Genomic DNA, 18,979 nt, shown 5'->3' with positions numbered 1-18,979 from the left:
AGATAATCACACACACAAGTAGACAATCACACACACACACACACACACACACGCGCGCGCACGCACGCACACGCACGCACACACACACACACGCACGCACACGCGCACACACACACACACACACACACCCTTGGTAGAGCGCTGGACTGGGAGGTACGATAGTGCTCGCAGTCCCCAGTTCGAATCCTGCCCAGGGCCGAAATTATTTCGGTATCGCTGTGCCTCGGGTCGTTACTCTGACTCTCGTGGGCGGGGAGTTGGGTGTGTGTGTGTGTGAAAGGTCATAGCATTACCTATAGATCGGTCACACGAGCTCTGAGCTCTCTTCCGACAGGGAAATAGCTGTCGATCACGAGTCCAACACGTGATCCAAAGACCAAAGTGAATACACACACACACACACACACACACACACGACTCGGTGGCGCTGTTGGTAGAGTCCCCGATTGTCTCTACGGCGGTCCGGGTTCGAATCCTGCCCAGGGCTGAAATAATTTCAGTATCGCTGCGCTTCGAGTCGTTACTCCAACTCTCGTGGGTGGGGAATTGGGTGTGTGTGTACGTGTAAGGTCACAGCATTGCCCATAGATTGGTCATACGAGCTCTGAGCTCTCCTCCGGGAGGGAAATAGCTGTCGTTCACGGGTCCAGCATGTGATCCAAAGACCAAGGTAAGGTACAAGTAGACAATCACACACACACACACACACACACGCGCGCGCACGCACGCACACGCACGCACACACACACACACACACACACACACCATCCCTATCATATTTAACAGGGGTGGGTGTCACCCTTATGAAATAATTCAATAAGGGAGAGTTTTGTGTGTCACAGGGATGTGTGTCAGATGATATCCACAGGATGCCACAAACTCTGCCATTGTGCGTGTCACCCCATGCGAGGGACCTGAGACACCCCTACGGACCAGAGTAACGCTAGTTATTAAGAGGACGTTTCTTGAGGTGAGGAAACAAACCTTGTATTTACCTAGTTTACCTAGTTGTATTTTGCGGGAAGGGGAGCCACGCTCGTGGTGTCCCGCCTTTGTATCTCACAGTGTCTAGTTTGATTTCAAACTCATGAATAGTTTTTGCGCATACTATTTCATTGTCCAGTTTGTTCCAAGTGTCCACCATTCTATGTGGACAACTGTTTTTCTTCAGATTTCTTCTGTAGCTATGTTTTTTTTTTATTTTCTTTCCATGCCCTCTTGTCCCAATTTAACAAGCCCTTTCTATAGAGTATTTCTGTGCTTTTCATGATTCTGTATATGGTCCACACACAAACACACACACACACACACACAAAAAAAAAGGATTACAAAGGAAGACCAATCCAACAGGAGACCTTTTGGTCCATAATTGGATTCTCTCTCTCTCTCTCTCATCATCATCATTATTATTATCATCATCATCATCATCAATACTGTTATTATTATTATTATAATTATTATAATTATTATTATTATCATTATTATTATTATAATCATTATTATTATTATTACTATTATTACTATTATTATAATTATTATTATCATTATTATTATTATTATCATTATCATTATTATCATTATATCAATACGCTTGCACCTATGTGTCACGCAGGATCAGAACCCATTGTTATATTTCATCATCATCATTATTATTATTATTATAATTATTATTATCATTATTATTATTATTATCATTATCATTATTATCATTATATCAATACGCTTGCACCTATGTGTCACGCAGGATCAGAACCCATTGTTATACTTCAGATTTAACAGTATCTAAACATCTACACAAATTTAATTATAGGTTACACGAAGATAGAGAGAGAGACGACGGAAGAGTCCGCTGCGCATTCCGCGCTTCAAAACGGGTAACGTGTGACGTCATGTCTAAGCTCCTGACAGAATCTCACGAAAATGCGTAAATGAATAAATATATAAATAAATAGATAAATTAATTAATAAATAAATAAACAGATAAATGAATTAATAAATAAATAATATATCAATAAGTACTATAAATAGATAAACAGATAAATGAATTAATAAATAAATAAATAATAGATCAATAAGTACTGTAAATAGATAAATAATTAAATGGGTAAATAAATATATTCTTAATCGTGTTCGTCACACTCCTCCATAGGTTCCGTGAAGACAATTCAAACGTCTATTCAAGTTTATCCATAGGTTCGTTGACGATAATTCAAACGTCTATACCAAGGTCTAAGTAAACAGGTCTAACCGCTGGAGCAGTTCTGCGCAGCTTCTGACGTCGTTTGGATGCGTCCATTTTCTCTTTGTGATACACTGAAGAAAACTGTGAAACGCCAAGGAAGACAGGAACTATAATATTTTATATATATATATATATATATATATATTATATATTCATATATATAGACAGGAACTATAATATTTTATATATATTTATATATATATTTTATATAATATTTGTCAGAATATAACTAATTGAGTGGAGCGGTGCGAGCGAAGGCGACGTCATTTTCGAACGACGGACCAACTTCAACTGACAGCTATAGGACCCGCTAACCCCACTTTGAACAGCCAGGTGACGTTCACAGGCTCGCTGCGCCAACTCCCTCGAAATTCGGTCGGAAGTGGTTAGACCTTATATTCTTAGATCTTGGTCTATACATGCCTCTCCTGCACAAGATCCGTGATTTTTTTTTCCAAGGGTTCTGCTAGTTGTTGTTGTTGTTATTATTATTATTATTATTATTATTATTATTATTATTATTATTATTATTATTATTATTATTATTATTATTATTATTATTATTATTATTATTATTATTGTTATTGTTATTGTTATTGTTATTGTTATTATTATTATTATTATTATTATTATCATTATTATTATTATTATTATTATTTTTTATTATTATTATTATTATTATTATTATTATCATTATTATTATTATTATTATTATTATTATTATTATTATTATTATTATTATTATTATTATTATTATTATTATTATTATTATTATTATTATTATTATTATTATTATTATTATTATTATTATTATTATTATTATTATTATTATTATCCTCATCATTATTATTATTTGGAGCAAGGTGATTTTTGGAAGATGGTTTTTACTATAATATTTTCCACCAAAATATCAATCCATGACTTTCATCAATATTCATACGTTTGTTGTTTTACCCCACATGGGTAATTGTCTGGATAATGTTTGTTTAAAAGGCTTTTGTGACACTGCGCTTTCTTTCGATTGGAGATTTATCCCTAATCAAGTAGAAGCGATAATTTTTTTAGGTTAAGAGTGGTGATTTTTTCTGCCTAATAATGCTGATGTTTTTCCAACTTGATAATGCTGATGTTTTTCCAACTTGATAATGCTGATGTTTTTCCAACTTGATAATGCTGATTTTTCAACTTAAGAATGCTGTTTTTCAGCCTAAGAATGCTGATGTTTTCAGCTTAATATTGTTTTTCAGCTTAAGAATGCTGATGTTTTTCAACTTGAGAATACTGATTTTTTAGGTTAAGAATCCTGTTTTTTTCAGCTACTGGTGATTTTGTTCAGTTGAATCATGCTGGTTTTTCAGCTTCAGAATGCTGATGTTTTTCAGCTTAAGAATGCTAATGTTTTTCAGCTTAAGAATGATGATGTTTTTCAGCTTAAGAATGATGATGTTTTTCAGCTTAAGAATGATGATGTTTTTCAGCTTAAGAATGATGATTTTGTTCAGTTAAATCATACTGTTTTTCAGCTTAAGAATGATGATGTTTTTCAGCTTAAGAATGCTGATGTTTTTCAGCTTAAGAATGCTGATGTTTTTCAGCTTAAGAATGCTGATGTTTTTCAGCTTAAGAATGCTGATGTTTTTCAGCTTAAGAATGCTGATGTTTTTCAGCTTAAGAATGCTGATGTTTTTCAGCTTAAGAATGCTGATGTTTTTCAGCTTAAGAATGCTGATGTTTTTCAGCTTAAGAATGCTGATGTTTTTCAGCTTAAGAATGCTGATGTTTTTCAGCTTAAGAATGATGATTTTCTTCAGTTAAATCATGCTGCTTTTCAGCTTAAGAAAGCTGATGTTTTTCAGCTTAAGAATGCTGATGTTTTTCAGCTTAAGAATTATGATTTTGTTCAGTTAAATCATGCTGCTTTTCAGCTTAAGAAAGCTGATGTTTTCAGCTTAAAATTGACTAAAATTTTGTCAACCCCCTTTTCGCCTCATCATCACCCCTCTGACACCTCCTCACCCAGATAGAAGCGCTAGTTATTGAGGTCTTAACTCCTCCACCACAGAGGAGTTCCCTAAAACACATAAAGTCACCTCTCACTAGCCAAAATAAATTAGTGTAATGTGTGACGGTAGCGAAGTGGGCATTTCCTGGGAAGTCAGCGTGGCTATTAAAATATTTGTTTCGTTTTCTGTATATTTACAACATAAGTTTTCTTTGAGACCAATCAGCACTATACAGTTGTCCTGGTATACTGTTACGTGTCCAGGACAGGCGTATACAGGTGTACATAAGTGTACAAATACGTTTACCTACAAGCAAATGTACTCCGGGTGTAACAGACAGGTGTACAAGTCTTTAGGTTTACAACAACGTGTACTCACATAGTCCAGATGTACAGGAGAGGTGTACAAATATGTACCCGCATGATGAACGAAGCAGGTGTACTTGACAGGTGTACAATCAAGTCTACTCACAAGGTCTAAATGTAAAGGAGAGCTCTATAAATATATTCTCGCATAATAAAGAAGACAGATGTACCAGACAGGTGCACGGGTGCTTAGGCCTACGAACAAGTGCGCGTGGTCAGGTAGGCAGGTGCGCACACCCGGAGACATTTCGTAGAAGGGCGAGGGTACAGGATGGAAAGTGTGAAAAGGCACAGGATGACAAATGTGTTAAAAGGAAATGCTTGGCATGTCTTGTTTTGTGTGTGGATGTGTGTCCGCACGTGCGCACGCGCGTGTGTGTGTCCGCGCGCTTGTGTGTGTGTATATGTGTCCGCGCGCTTGTGTGTATGTGTATGTGTGTGTGTGTGTATATGTGTCCGCGCGCTTGTGTGTATGTGTATGTGCGTCCGCGTGCTTGTGTGTATGTTTTGTGTGTGTGTGTGTGTGTGTGTATTCACTTGGTCTTTGGATCACGTGTTGGACTCGTGATCGACAGCTATTTCCCTCCTGGAAGAGAGCTCAGAGCTCGTAGGTCCGATCTATGGGTAATGCTATGACCTTGCACACACACACACCCCCAACTCCCCGCCCACGAGAGTTGGAGTAACACCCCTCAGCGCTGCGATACTGATATTATTTCAGCCCCGGGCGAGAGTCGAACCCGGACCTCCGTAGTGGCAGGCCAGAGCTCTAACACAGTGTGTGTGTGTGTGTGTGTGTGTGTGTGTGTGTGTGTGTGTGTGTGTGTGTGTGTGTGTGTGTGTGTGTGTGTGTGTGTGTGTGTGTGTGTGTGTGTGTGGGTGTGTGTGTGCGCGTGCGTGCGTGTGTCTGTGTGTGTACGTTTAGTAGTATGTGTGCGTGATAGAGAAGTGGTACTGAACAGTTGGAAGATACACAGGAAATGCCGGAGAGGATTGTGGTAGAGGTGGAGGTGGAGTAGTGAGGCGTAGAGTCAGGCCTATAAGGGAACTGTATTATGAGGGTCTTTAAAGGTTTTCCAATAAACGGAAATACCATCGGGGCACGCGGCACATTAACACAAATACACACACACACATTATATATATATATATACACATATATATATATATGTATACATATATATATATACATATACATATACACACTCGTGAGGAGCTGGAGTCCAGGAACCTTTTTTTTTTCCCTTCTTCGTTTAAGAAAGCACAAACTGGAGTCGCCGTTTGAACTCTATTTCTATGTTTCAAACCATGTCCGGGAGAGAGTATGGAGTTTTATTCAGAACTAGATGTTTCGACCTTAAAGGTGCCCCTAAAATACACCATACTAGGTTTCCATATATGTGAAACAACTTTTGGAATAGCTTTAAAAGTATTCTAACGAAACTTGAATGAATTGGAAGCCAAATATAAAACATTGAAATACGGAAACGGGACCTCACTAGTGTAATTGTTTTCTTGTGTACAAAGAATAAGTAAAACTTCCTATTGTACTTGCTTATATGGTTTACACAGCAGAAAGAAACCTTTCATGGTTTCCGGAATTAAAAAAAACTTCCATTGTTTTCAGAGTCGAAAAAATAAAAAAAGTTTCTGCCTGTATCTATTGTTTTATTGTTAAATCTAAGCCCCGGGAATTCGTGGATAAATTATCTGAGTGGTCATGTGCCACCGAGCTCAGCTTAGTGTAAGGAAATATGTTAATATAAAGTATGAACACCAGAGGCCCAAGAACAGAAACCTGAGGGACTACACTCGTGACAACTTCCAAAATCGAAGGTTTGCCTATCACTAATTTTCATTTCAAACTTTTTTTTCTTCAAAATCCTTTGGGTTATCACATAGAAACAAATAGATTAGTCTGATGATAGACAGGATAGAGGTAAGAGTGCCACCAGAGATGAAATGGATTAGGGAGTGTGTACCAAGAGATCAAACAGGGCGAGTTAAGAAGTCAGCCACGAAGGCTAAGGAGATTCGTTGAAAATGATTACGGGGACGGTTTGTGACCCACAGGAGGGGCTCGGTGAGAGGATGAGATGGAAAAGCGATCTGGGTTGAGTGAACGGTATAGGAAGAGTGGTATAATTGTGAGAGAAGAAACGTTAAAGAATGCCGGGTGAATAACTGTGAAAGGTAGAAATGTGCTTAAGACAACTGACGAGGAAAAACGGACAGTAGCAGAGACAGTATATCTACGTAGGTCAGTAGTAAGATGCATTACTATGTTGATACTAGCGTCCTGTGATAGAGGTCCTTGCACCTATATCTATGGACCAAATGGTCTCCCACCTAGAGGTTGGAACTGGATGGCAGCAACACGTCACTAAGTCGTTTTTTTCAGATCGGTGTATCCTCTGAATGAAACAGGTTGGCCATACCTGGACCAATCACAAAGGACCTTCTCGTTAGCAACAAGAAACGTCGTTCCACCTCACCCACCATCTTCAGCGACCAAGCCTACGTGATTTGCCACCGAATGCACACTAGGATGAAGGGCCAAGCACTTCAGGTAGAGCGTTTGGTCTTCTGCCCCATGTACCCAGTGAAGAACTTCACTTCGATTACCTTACCACGCACCATCGTCTGATGACCAAAGACGTTTTCAGTTACATCTTCAACTCGGAACTGCTTGAAAACAGGGGACCGTTGACTAAAGCGTTCTCTCGGGAGACGCCTCAGGTAATGATTGGCAAGACGACCCTAATCATCTAGGCACGAACCCAGTGGCTATTGGAAAGACTGTGAGACTATATACGCCTCAAGCACTTCAACAAAGTCTTAGTTCTAGATAATGGTAGAACATCTACGTGAGGAGTTCTTCTTAGTTAAACTATCACCATCATTAGTTTATTAGTTAATCTAGTCTCAATCGTGACGGTTTAAGTAGAAATTGTCACACCAAGAAGATAATTTGTCGCATAAAAAGACTTTATGTCTTTGGTTTAAATGAGATGTTTGTCAATGTGATAAAGGTGAATACAATCCTCTGCTATTCGACATAGAAAAAAACTATAAAGGCAGTCAATACTATCTGCAAAATATTACGTCAAAACTCCCCCCAACAACTACAAAACAGTACTACAAAATTCAGTATATCCATCACTGGGATTCAGTATTTGACGATCGCATCAGCTTCTGCGATGTCATTCGCTGTCCCCCATCCACTATCACCACCTGCCTGGTGGGTAAAATCAGCTTGCACCACTCGCGCACCAAACAGCTGCGATTTCACTTATCGCCAGTGTGCGCGCACTTCCACATGCGATAAGGAGCAAGGCATAGTATTGGGACACGCGCGCATACACATACCCGTATAAGCATATACAATTTATTAACAGGCATAACACACAACCTACGCGTACGTATAGTTTCACTGTAGTTCCACACATAGGACTAAATACGCACGTGATATTTTCAAAGCCCAAGCAAGTCTTCTGAGCATACATTATATAACCATTGAAATAAAATAAATGAATAATTATGATGATAATGATGCCGTGGATGATAAGATAACTTCAATTCTTTTTAACCTAGAACTACTTATCGTTTAGGTGTGACTGCCCTCAGACGATTTTATTTAACTATGTGTGAATCCTCAGTCTAGCGAAGAAATAGTTCGCCCCCCAAAAAAGTATTACCAAATTTTTTTCGTCAATTTATTTCGTGGTGTTACGTAGCTATGAAAAAATCCCACTCAGGTTGTATAAGGTTTAGAATATGATCAACCTTACCTTGCAGATGACCAGGCATGTTCGTAAGACTGTTGTGTAACATCGTAAGTTGATTTAAATTTGCTTCTCGCTGTGAGCGTGCAAAGCCACGCTGGACGGTTGGGGCAATGTTTTTATAAGTATTTGTTTGTTTGATTGTTTATGAACCAACACCACGTGAAAGAGTAATATTAATGTATAGAGGTAATGAAAACGACACAGGAAATAGTCACAATTGAGTAATTTCGTTACATATATAATAAATGTGAAGTATCAAATCTGACAAGGCACAATTTTTTTTACGAATGCTCGAAAATTAGGTTTATTTTACATTAATATGTTTGACTAATCACGAATCAACTAATAATACTAAAAGCGTCCCCATGTTATGCAATAGTATGTTTTAAATCACAAGACAGTGTTTTGAGCTGTTCCAATAAGTCTACAACATATGCTTTCTGAGGAAATGTTATTATATAACTTTCTATTTAAATCCCTTGACCCACAATAATCACCAAAATATATTTTACATAAATTATGGTACATGATGCATAACACTTGCCACATGATTACATGAACACTTGTCTGTGGACGCTTGGGTGGAGGACGTAAACTTTCCCCGACCCTACTGGGATGCGTCGCCTCTGATTGGTCAACGCGTCGCGCATAGTGGATTTTGAACCTGGACACGTTTGGGCATTATTTATACATATATGACTGTTTTTTACTAGTCACACTATCCTCCACCACTAACATCCTAACTAGCTATATGATTATTTTCATTTACATTTAAAAATATATATATATACTTTATCGACTTTAAGCAGTTACTTTCTTCTGTGTCATAGGTTCAGTTCTTGTTCTGTCGTCTGTCCAACGTTGGTAGGGTCATACGTAAACAACGGCGGTTCAACCCCCCACCCCGACCCCCAGCTCACACAACGCCCTTTAAAAAGTGGGATTATATACCAGCCGTCTTACACCCTCGATGCCGAAGACGCCGTCTAGAGTACAGTCACTTCATTGTCTTGTACTTGTTCCTTTCCATTTGAATTTTTTGTTTATCCTGAATTGGTTAAGTGTTGACCATGGCTGAGTCATTCACAATTTGATCAAATTAGTTCACCGTTGTTTGTGTGGCGTAGTTTTGTTACCATAATTTGCATTTGATTTACATACATCCACTTTTGTAATAGCCTTATATCCTAGATTTTGTTTCGTAATTGTGGATGCACCTAAGCTCCACAATGAAACTTAAATTATTTAACTTTTCCGCATCCCTCAAGAATAAGAAACATGTAATTATGTAATATATAAATAAACGAATAAAGATAATGATGCACCATGATGGGTTTATCGACAGTGCTGCTGCTGCTTACATAAGGACCGTTACGATGGTGGCGTCGACGTACGCACGAACACACACGTTTAAATGGCGCGCACGTAACACATCAACATGTTTCTAAGTTGGCAAATATCGATGGACGTTCATCAATGTTCAATATTACAGTCGTTCACAAACGCACAAACATTTCCGAACATACATATGCATGCATGTGCCTGTTTTGAGCTTGCATTTATTTAGAATGAATATGTTTCATATATGATAGGACTTTTTAATGTTACATTTCACCAATAAAATTATTGTTGCTGATTGCTAATATCTTCTGATTCATTGGCACAATTGCCATTTTCACAAAGATCCTCCATGCTTATTTAATAATGTAGCAGTGTAAGTACAATACCAAAACCATGCTTTTAATATAAAAAAAAAACATAGATGCCATCATAAATGTTTCCTTTCGCCTTGTTCGCACATTCATCTGCAAGCACGCTCAGTGAGACGGGGTACATAGCAGCCAAGCACAGCAGTTGTGAAGTAGAGAAAGAGAGAGCGAGAGAGACAGAGAGACACATACATTGAGCTACACCAACACAGCTAATAGTACACTATTTCTCATACATGGTTTGCACATAGTTGAAGACGGTGAAGAGACTTCCATGTTTAATTAAACTCAAGCAAGACATCACAAGACGACTATCATGGGAGATAAGGAAAATACCAGAAATAAAAGTGCAAAAAAATGTGAAAGATGATCAGCCTACATGGGAGCTGTTCACTGACAAAATATACTATGTACATAAGAGAGCATAAATTGAAATATGGGTATTGATATGTGATTGGTTTATGATTCCATCCGAAAGCGGCACAAGAACATTTGCTAGGCAATATTTTTCACGTTCTCAACACTCCTTTCCATACTCGTATGTCTTATCAGTAAAGTTAGCTTGCAAAATAATGCACATCATTGTCACCATTCATATTTGTTTAGAAAGATAATTATCACGTAGTGAACTGCACACACCTAATTCGGCCATTACAGTCAATGCAAAGGTATTAAACGTGTACAATATATATCATATTAATTTTGGGAGATTTTTTTTTATGGGAGAAGTTTAACCAGCTGGATGATCTACTAAGCCAATCACGTTATAAAATGGAAACACTCTCCTCTAATTTTTGCTCAAATGTATAATATCAACGAGAATAGATAGAAGAATAATTAGAATACTGATGTCTGTCTATATGTCCTTGTCCGTATGGGCATGTGACATCTTTCCCTTATGTTGATGGGGGACGACCAGAACTCTTGAGAAGACTGGAGATCAAACCTGCCGAAAATTGTTTGTAATAAATAAAGCGACGAATCCCCCCCCACCTGAACGTATACTCTCAATTCATTTATATCTATCTTCATACCTAGAGCTTGTCCCCCCTTAAAAGAGAGGTAGTTAAGTCAAAGGCATGTATTAATTGCATACTCTCACCCATCAGCCTCTCATCTTAGCTCCTCAAGGATGACAGGTCATCCCTGCATCCCGCCCACTTCCCTGGGTAAGAAACAATGTAATGATTATATATGAATTATGTGTCATTGTGCGTACACCAATTTCACAAATATTCAAATACATTTTTAAATGGTAATATGGTAGTATGATGCAATTATGCATTGTTTTAAATAGTTAGTCAAACACCATTTGTGTCACACATGTGGGAGATAGTTGCATGATATTTTTAATGAAAACTGTGGTCTGAGAAACTTAATAGCAAATACAACAGATAACCTATAATGGAAAGAAATCACAAACAACACGTGATTCATAAAATATGCAAGTAACCACTAGGAAAGTAAGAACTTGGTAACTAACGTTTTCGTCTATTTAAGACATTTTCAATAGTACAATATAAGCAAAAGAAATAAGGACATTAGGTAACCTATAATATATAATTATTGGAAATTTATCTATACCGTGATCATTTTTTTTACTCTGTTGCCTGGATCATTAGAAAGAAGGGGAATTTGGCAAGTAAATTCGGATGCAAAGCTTTACCTTCAAAAAGCATTCTTTGTCAGAAAAGTGCAAACAGCCACAGGAACGATCTAGGTCTTCTTTCGGAAAGCGAGTGGATTTTCGTAGTTTCTCATACATCTGGCAAGTGTGCATCGACGACCTGCTCTGCGGAGCATCCGATCTCTGCTACCCAAGTGTTTCGTTCGATCGGAGCTGAAATAACTGACGATGTGGAGTTACGGTTGACAGCATCACATAAGGTGGTACCATTGCCAACAGGGAACAAAGGAAATGAACACAACCATCACTGGTGCCCATATAGGTATCTACGAAGTAAGGTGTGATCAGAGTATCTTATCCAGGAGCATAAGGTTGATTTCTAGCGAAATTGCTCTTGTATATCTCAACAAAACCTTTATTCTTCTGGTGGAGTCCGTCTTGCACACAGTAACTAAGAACATTTGCCAAATTTTCTTCTGAATATCTGCAATAAAACAGTCCATTCATTAGGTTGGAAACGCAAATTAGCTTACCACGGATATCCATGTTAGGTTCAAAGGGAAGAGTGGAGAATCACGAAATTTTCAAAATCACACATTCCAAATTGTCTGCTTTCTTTTCCAAAAGGTCAATCAAATCTATGAATTCCCAAATGTCTACATACATACATACATACATACATACATACATACATACATACATACATACATACATAAACCGAGGCTTGTAAGCCGCATACGGTCGTCCTGTAAATGCAGCCATTGAAAATACTGTACGTTGGCTGAACTTGTATTAGTCAGTTAATATACAAATTGTGAATGAAGAAATAGTCTTCTTATATACTAGGTATAAGCCGAAACCTATTAATTTTCAACGTAATCTGAACTTTCATGGTAACTATTATTATTTGTTTTAATGGAACTTAATTTCAGTGCTAGATCTGAGTAAAGCTTTGTGTTTAAGTGGAAAAGGTATGGAGGGTGGGAGGCAGATAGATTAGAGAAATTTCAAATCAGCGGATGTTTCTGAGGTATTTCAGAAAACGGGGTAACTTAGGACTGCCCACGGGAGAGATGCTCAGCGGCCTATTGGCCACCAGATATGTTTTCTCTGAGATATCTAGTAAGGTAATTCCCACATTAAATACATTCAATGCAGAATAACCACCAGTCAAGATTAGAAGAAAATGTACTATGACGACGGGCTTTTGTAATATTTTTTTGCAAGGGGATCAAGAAGGTAATTACATAACGTAGTAGTCATTACGCAAAAAAAAAAAAAAGAAAGTCTCCACGATTTCTCCGTTCAATCTCCTATGCAACCACCCTTCCCGTTCCATACAACTCAAAGCAGGTTCGGTCGAGTTGCCCCTCGTGGAGTCTGCAGAAATAAGCGATACCACTTCATCTCAGAGCATCTTGTGGAAACTGCTGTATACATGGGGTCAACATCAGTGAAACGTGTAATATTCCTATAAAACCAGAGTTGGCGACCACGAATTTTGTTAATAACATCTAAACTGAGTCTCTGGTTTGATACATAGTATTCCAGCGATTACAAAGGATTACAAGGGCGGAGCATGCCGACAGGAGACCTTTTGATCCATATCTAGGTCGGATGCGAAAAAAAGAAAATCATATTAATAATGAAATAATAAATAAAAACTATAATAATGTAAAGAACAAATAAAATACATAAATAAATGCATAGGTATAGTTAAATAATAAACAAACAGGTAAATAGTAATAATAATCCCTATGTTTCACATCCACATAAGCAAAACTGGGAGAACAAACGACTAGAAGATTTGAATTTTTGTCCTACTGCAGAAATGTCTACAACGCCACATATTCTGGACGAATGAATCCATCACGTCACAAGCAATACCAATCCTTCGGAAGGCTCTCTGGTATAACCATCACTATGTATGAGTGGACTGAAAACTGTGATCTAGTGCGCCCTAAGTGCCTTGACCAATGATTCTCATTTTTTCCTCCATTATTTACCCCTTTTCGGTTTAATATATTTCTCCATTTATCCCCTTACTACCATAGGAAAAAAAAATTAAAGGGACAAAAATCACTCAGGAAAAATTAAATTTATCATTCAGGTTATCCTCAGAAATAGCAATATACATCAACATCACAAAAAAAAAATCTAAAGAAAAAATATTCAGCCATCGGGTACATCCATGTACTTTTTTTTACCCCTAAGGCAGTGGTTCTTAACCTTTTTTGGCAGCGACCCAAAATTTTGCACAAATCAAGCATCGCGACCCAAGCCTACATAGATATACATTGAAATTTCAAAACACTTCAAATAAATTTTCTGCTTTGGAGTTTTTATTTAATCATGGTCTGCTTAGAATCCTAAAACTAGGCATCATGTATTTTAAGTATTACAGTATATAATTATAATATATTTGTAGTGGGAATATAATTATTTTCTGCAAACCCTTAGCGACCCAATAAAATGGCTTGGCGACCCAAATTTGGGTCGCGACCCAGGGGTTAAGAACCACTGCCCTAAGGGATAACCTGGGGGTGACAGCGGTCTTACTTTGCCGTGCCTCGAGGGCTACAGCCAGGACCTCCGACGAATCAGCATCGGCAATTAGATGCTCAAAGACTGTGGTGTTGCTAATGATGTTTTGCAGTAACATTCATCGATAACTTTGACCGGTACATTAGAGTGATGACGCAACCTTGCCTTGCTGCTGGATTTAAAAGAATAAGAAGAAAAAATAAGACAGACACATCTGATGCATCCACATCCAGTCATTATGTAAATAATTCCCGCAGGAATCTCACGGATTCACAATTCCTAGAGCACTCCACGATGTATTAAGTCGCCTTGAAATCAACATGGTTACAAGAAACCTTCGTTGAAACTCGTGTTGCATTTACTGGTTGTAAATACACTCTTCGGGCTTCTGAAATTTCAGTTAATGTGAACAAACCGTAGTAACTTTAAGTCATGATAACACGAATGATTATAAAAAGACCGCCCAGGAAAAATGACAGAAAAGAAAACGGAAATAATAATAATAATAATAATAATAATAATAATAATAATAATAATAATAATAATAATAATAATGATAATAATAATAATGATAATAATAATAATAATAATGATAATAATGATAATAAAGATGATAATAATAATAATAATAATAATAATAATAATAATAATAATAATAATAATAATAATAATAATAATAATAATAATAATAATAATAATAATAATAATAATAATAATAATAATAATAATAATAATAATAATAATAATAATAATAATACATACATATACCAAGGCTTTTTCCCCCTTCCAAGGGAGGTAGCCAAAAAGGGAAAGGCATAAAAACACTCCCACCCATTTCATCCCTAAATACACTCCACACCCCTCCCACCCTTCCTCTCATCTGAGCACCTCCTGGATGACGGGTCATCCCTGCACCCTGCCCACCGCCCTGGGTCAGAAGCAGTGTCGCAAGACACAGTACATCCACAGCAAGGCCGCTTCATTTAATCGGCGACCCCCCCTCTCCGTCCCCCTTTGCATATAAGGCGAGGACGGGGAGAAATCCCTTCGGGCTGCGTCAAAATTTACTCACACATACTACCCCACCCCACACTTCCCCGCCCATTCCTCCTCATGCAGTCACAACATCATCCATATACAACCATTCTCCACTCACCTCTGTCTTCCGTCCTCTCCCTTCCTTCCTCAACAGACATTCCCCTCTTCCCCAAAGCCCCCTTCACCCCATCCATCCACCTCATCCTAGGACGTCCCCTCATGTTCACTCCCTCCACATCTGCCTTCCATACCTCTTTTACTAGTCTTTCTTCACTCATTCTTTCCATGTGTCCAAACCATCCTAATATTCTTTCATCAACCCTATCTCTCAAATCCTTTTTCACCCCTGTTCTCCTCCTCACCTCCTCATTTCTCACTCTATCTAGCCTAGTAACCCCCACCATACTTCTCAGACACCTCATCTCAAACACATTCAAACTCCTTCTCTCTTCTTCTCTTCTCTTCTTAATAATAATAATAATAATAATAATGATAATAATAATAATGATAATAATAATAATGATAATAGTAATAGTAATAGTAATAATAATAATAATAATAATAAGAACAATGATGATGATGATGATGATAATGATAATGATAATGATAATGATAATGATAATGATAATGATAATGATAATAGTAATAGTAATAATAATAATAATAATAAGAACAATGATGATGATGATGATGATAATGATAATGATAATGATAATGATAATGATAATGATAATGATAATGATAATGATAATGATAATGATAATAATAATAATAATAATAATAATAATAATAATAATAATAATAATAATAATAATAATAAATCCTAAAGATATTGTGTTACGATAGAATTATTAGGAATCATATTCTGCGACTAGCCGACGATGTTTTTTTATTTACCAAATAGTTATCTAGACGTTTGATTCTGTCCCATATGGTATTATTGACTATTATTAACCTCGCAAATGAACAAACGAATATTTACCTTACGAAGATATTTCTTCATCGAATACAACCTTCCGAACATTCAAAATACACAATCGAATTTCAGCTACAAGCTGCATGTTGTATGTGTGTGTGCGTGCGCGCGAGCATGAGTGACTCAAACGTCACGTCCCTGAGTAAGACAAGTTCAGTTGGAAGAGGGTTGTGGGTAGTGAGGTTTGTCTGTAGTACAGCAGAAAGAGTAACAAGGACATGTCGCGTAACAAAGATATATAAAAAGACGTGTGTGTTTTTTTTTTAACAAATATTCCCTAAAGGATGTATCGTAATATTCCAACAATTCAACAGCGCTTGTCTATGGCAGCGTGTGATGCACACAATAATCACATTGATATATGTATCATTGATTACCTAGTTGTGCATATTTGACCTTTTCCATGATATTTCATTTTTCTATAGTGTTCTTATTTCTTCTACAAACACAATTTTTCATTTCTAAGGAATGAAAAAATAAATCATCAAGCAGTACACTTCATTTCTTTTATCCTTCTAATTACAAGATCGGGGTGCTGGGCTGCTTAGACATGACAACGGGGTGCTATGGTGCTGGACTGCTTAGACATGACAACCGGGTGCTATGGTACTAGACTACTTAGACATGATAACGGGGTGCTATGGTTGGAAAAGGTTGGGAAATGCTGATCGTCCAACAATGATTTGACTCCAAAAATATAACGAAATTATGGTTTTTGGAAATATTTAACTATAACATCCCATTTTTATAACAACTTGGAAAATAATGGTATCAAAATATTCATTGCATTGAGTGAATTGGTAGTTTCTATGGTAATCAACTGGTATGGGAGGAATGTCTGTATTGTGATTTTATAGCTTTGTTAGTATTTTGGTATTACGCGTTTGTGGCAGCAGTATACTGTACCAATGGATGGAAATTATGGTTGCTTTATTGTATATTGCAATGTATTTTCAAGACACTATCACAAAACAATATATGCGTGATATAATTAATTTATTGAATGATAATGTTTTGTCACTCATCGACCGTGGGAATATGCTGGAATGATAATGGCATACCAGTAGATGTACCAGCATGCTGGTAGTATGATGGTATCATTATCCACAAATATACTGACAAGTTTGACAACACCTGCTTATCATGAACAGATTCATAGGAAGCTGTTATCATAGTGCCGTTACGACATTACATGATGTTGTTATGATTATTTAGTGCGTGTTCTTTTTGAAAGGTATTAGGGGTGAACAACGAGGAAATTTGGCGGCAACTGCGTGAGGCGGGAAAAAGGCGGGAATCGCCATCGTCTGCTGCTGCTGCCTGCAGGGTCGTTGTCCTCTTCCACCTCACCCTCCACTCCTGAGCAAAGCCACCGTTTTCTTCAACTCTTCCCACCAGTACCCGAAGCCGTATCCCCCACTGGATCACAGATCAAGAACTTAGAAAGAGTAATTTATATGTAGGTTTATTAATAAAAAGTAAAGTAACGAATAAGTAAAAACTGTGAGGTTTTGTCATACTTTATTGATCTCAAACTTATTTTAACCTCAATCCTGTCTTTAACCATCGCAAACCACTTGCAGTACACAGTCGGTAGCCGTTTATGAATCTACAAGGACCTCAAAATAAAACCCATAAAACTTACTCTAGTTATGATTAACAGAACTTTAAACATAAGAACTAGATTCTGCTTAATCCCACCTCCAGAAGCTACAATCTACCGAGGCTAATTCCAGGTAATGAAACTAAATTAATTGACTGTTACCTGTCTCACTATGGGTAGAATACGACAATGTATTTGACATTACTCACTTCCCTCAATACTCCAGCGACAAAATCTCAGTGAATATGCTCACTGGAAATAAACGCCAAATAATACAATTTAATGTTATGAACCTTCCTGAATATTCTGCGCTCACTCCTGAAACCATTTATGACTATTTGTTGTAATGAACAAGGATAGCAGGTAATATGGGTACAAATCTTCATTCGCTGTACGAGTAACCACTGAAATCAAACGAATGCGGATAGGTACAACGAAAATAAGCAAAAAAAAAAAAAAAAAAACATACGACATTACGTCACGCAGTCGACATGACCGTAGTCGAAAAAAATATTTAATGTTATTTTCAGTATACATCAGAGTTCGTTGTTGTTTAAACGCACTGTAATGTTTGCTTCAAATGACCGTAGCCAATCAAAAACAGTGATTTACTGTAAAAACATAAATTCAATTCGACTTGGTTGATATCCTGTCGTTTCAATAGAGAATTTCAAGTGATGCAGACCAAAATATCAGAATTGATATAAAAGAGTGCGTGTGTGTGTGTGTTGCTACATTACCTGTGACCCAGGGCAGCGGGCGGGATACAGTGATCCGTCATCCCTGAGGAGCTATGATGAGAAAGGGGGAAAGGGTGGTAGATGGGAGTAGAATGGGTGGGAATAGGTAGCCCTTTGAAAAGGGGGGAAAACTCGTTGAAAAAGCATATATATATATAAACTATATAAGACTATATATATACATATATATGTATATATATGTATATATATATGTATATATATGTATATATATGTATATATATGTATATATATGTATATATATGTATATATATGTATATATATGTATATATATGTATATATATGTATATATATGTATATATATGTATATATATATATATGTATAT

The sequence above is a fragment of the Oratosquilla oratoria genome, chromosome 6, assembly GCF_046742065.1.
Source record: "Oratosquilla oratoria isolate Oo_2021 chromosome 6, ASM4674206v1, whole genome shotgun sequence".
Lineage (NCBI taxonomy): Eukaryota > Metazoa > Arthropoda > Malacostraca > Stomatopoda > Squillidae > Oratosquilla > Oratosquilla oratoria.
This window is presented reverse-complemented; position numbering follows the sequence as displayed.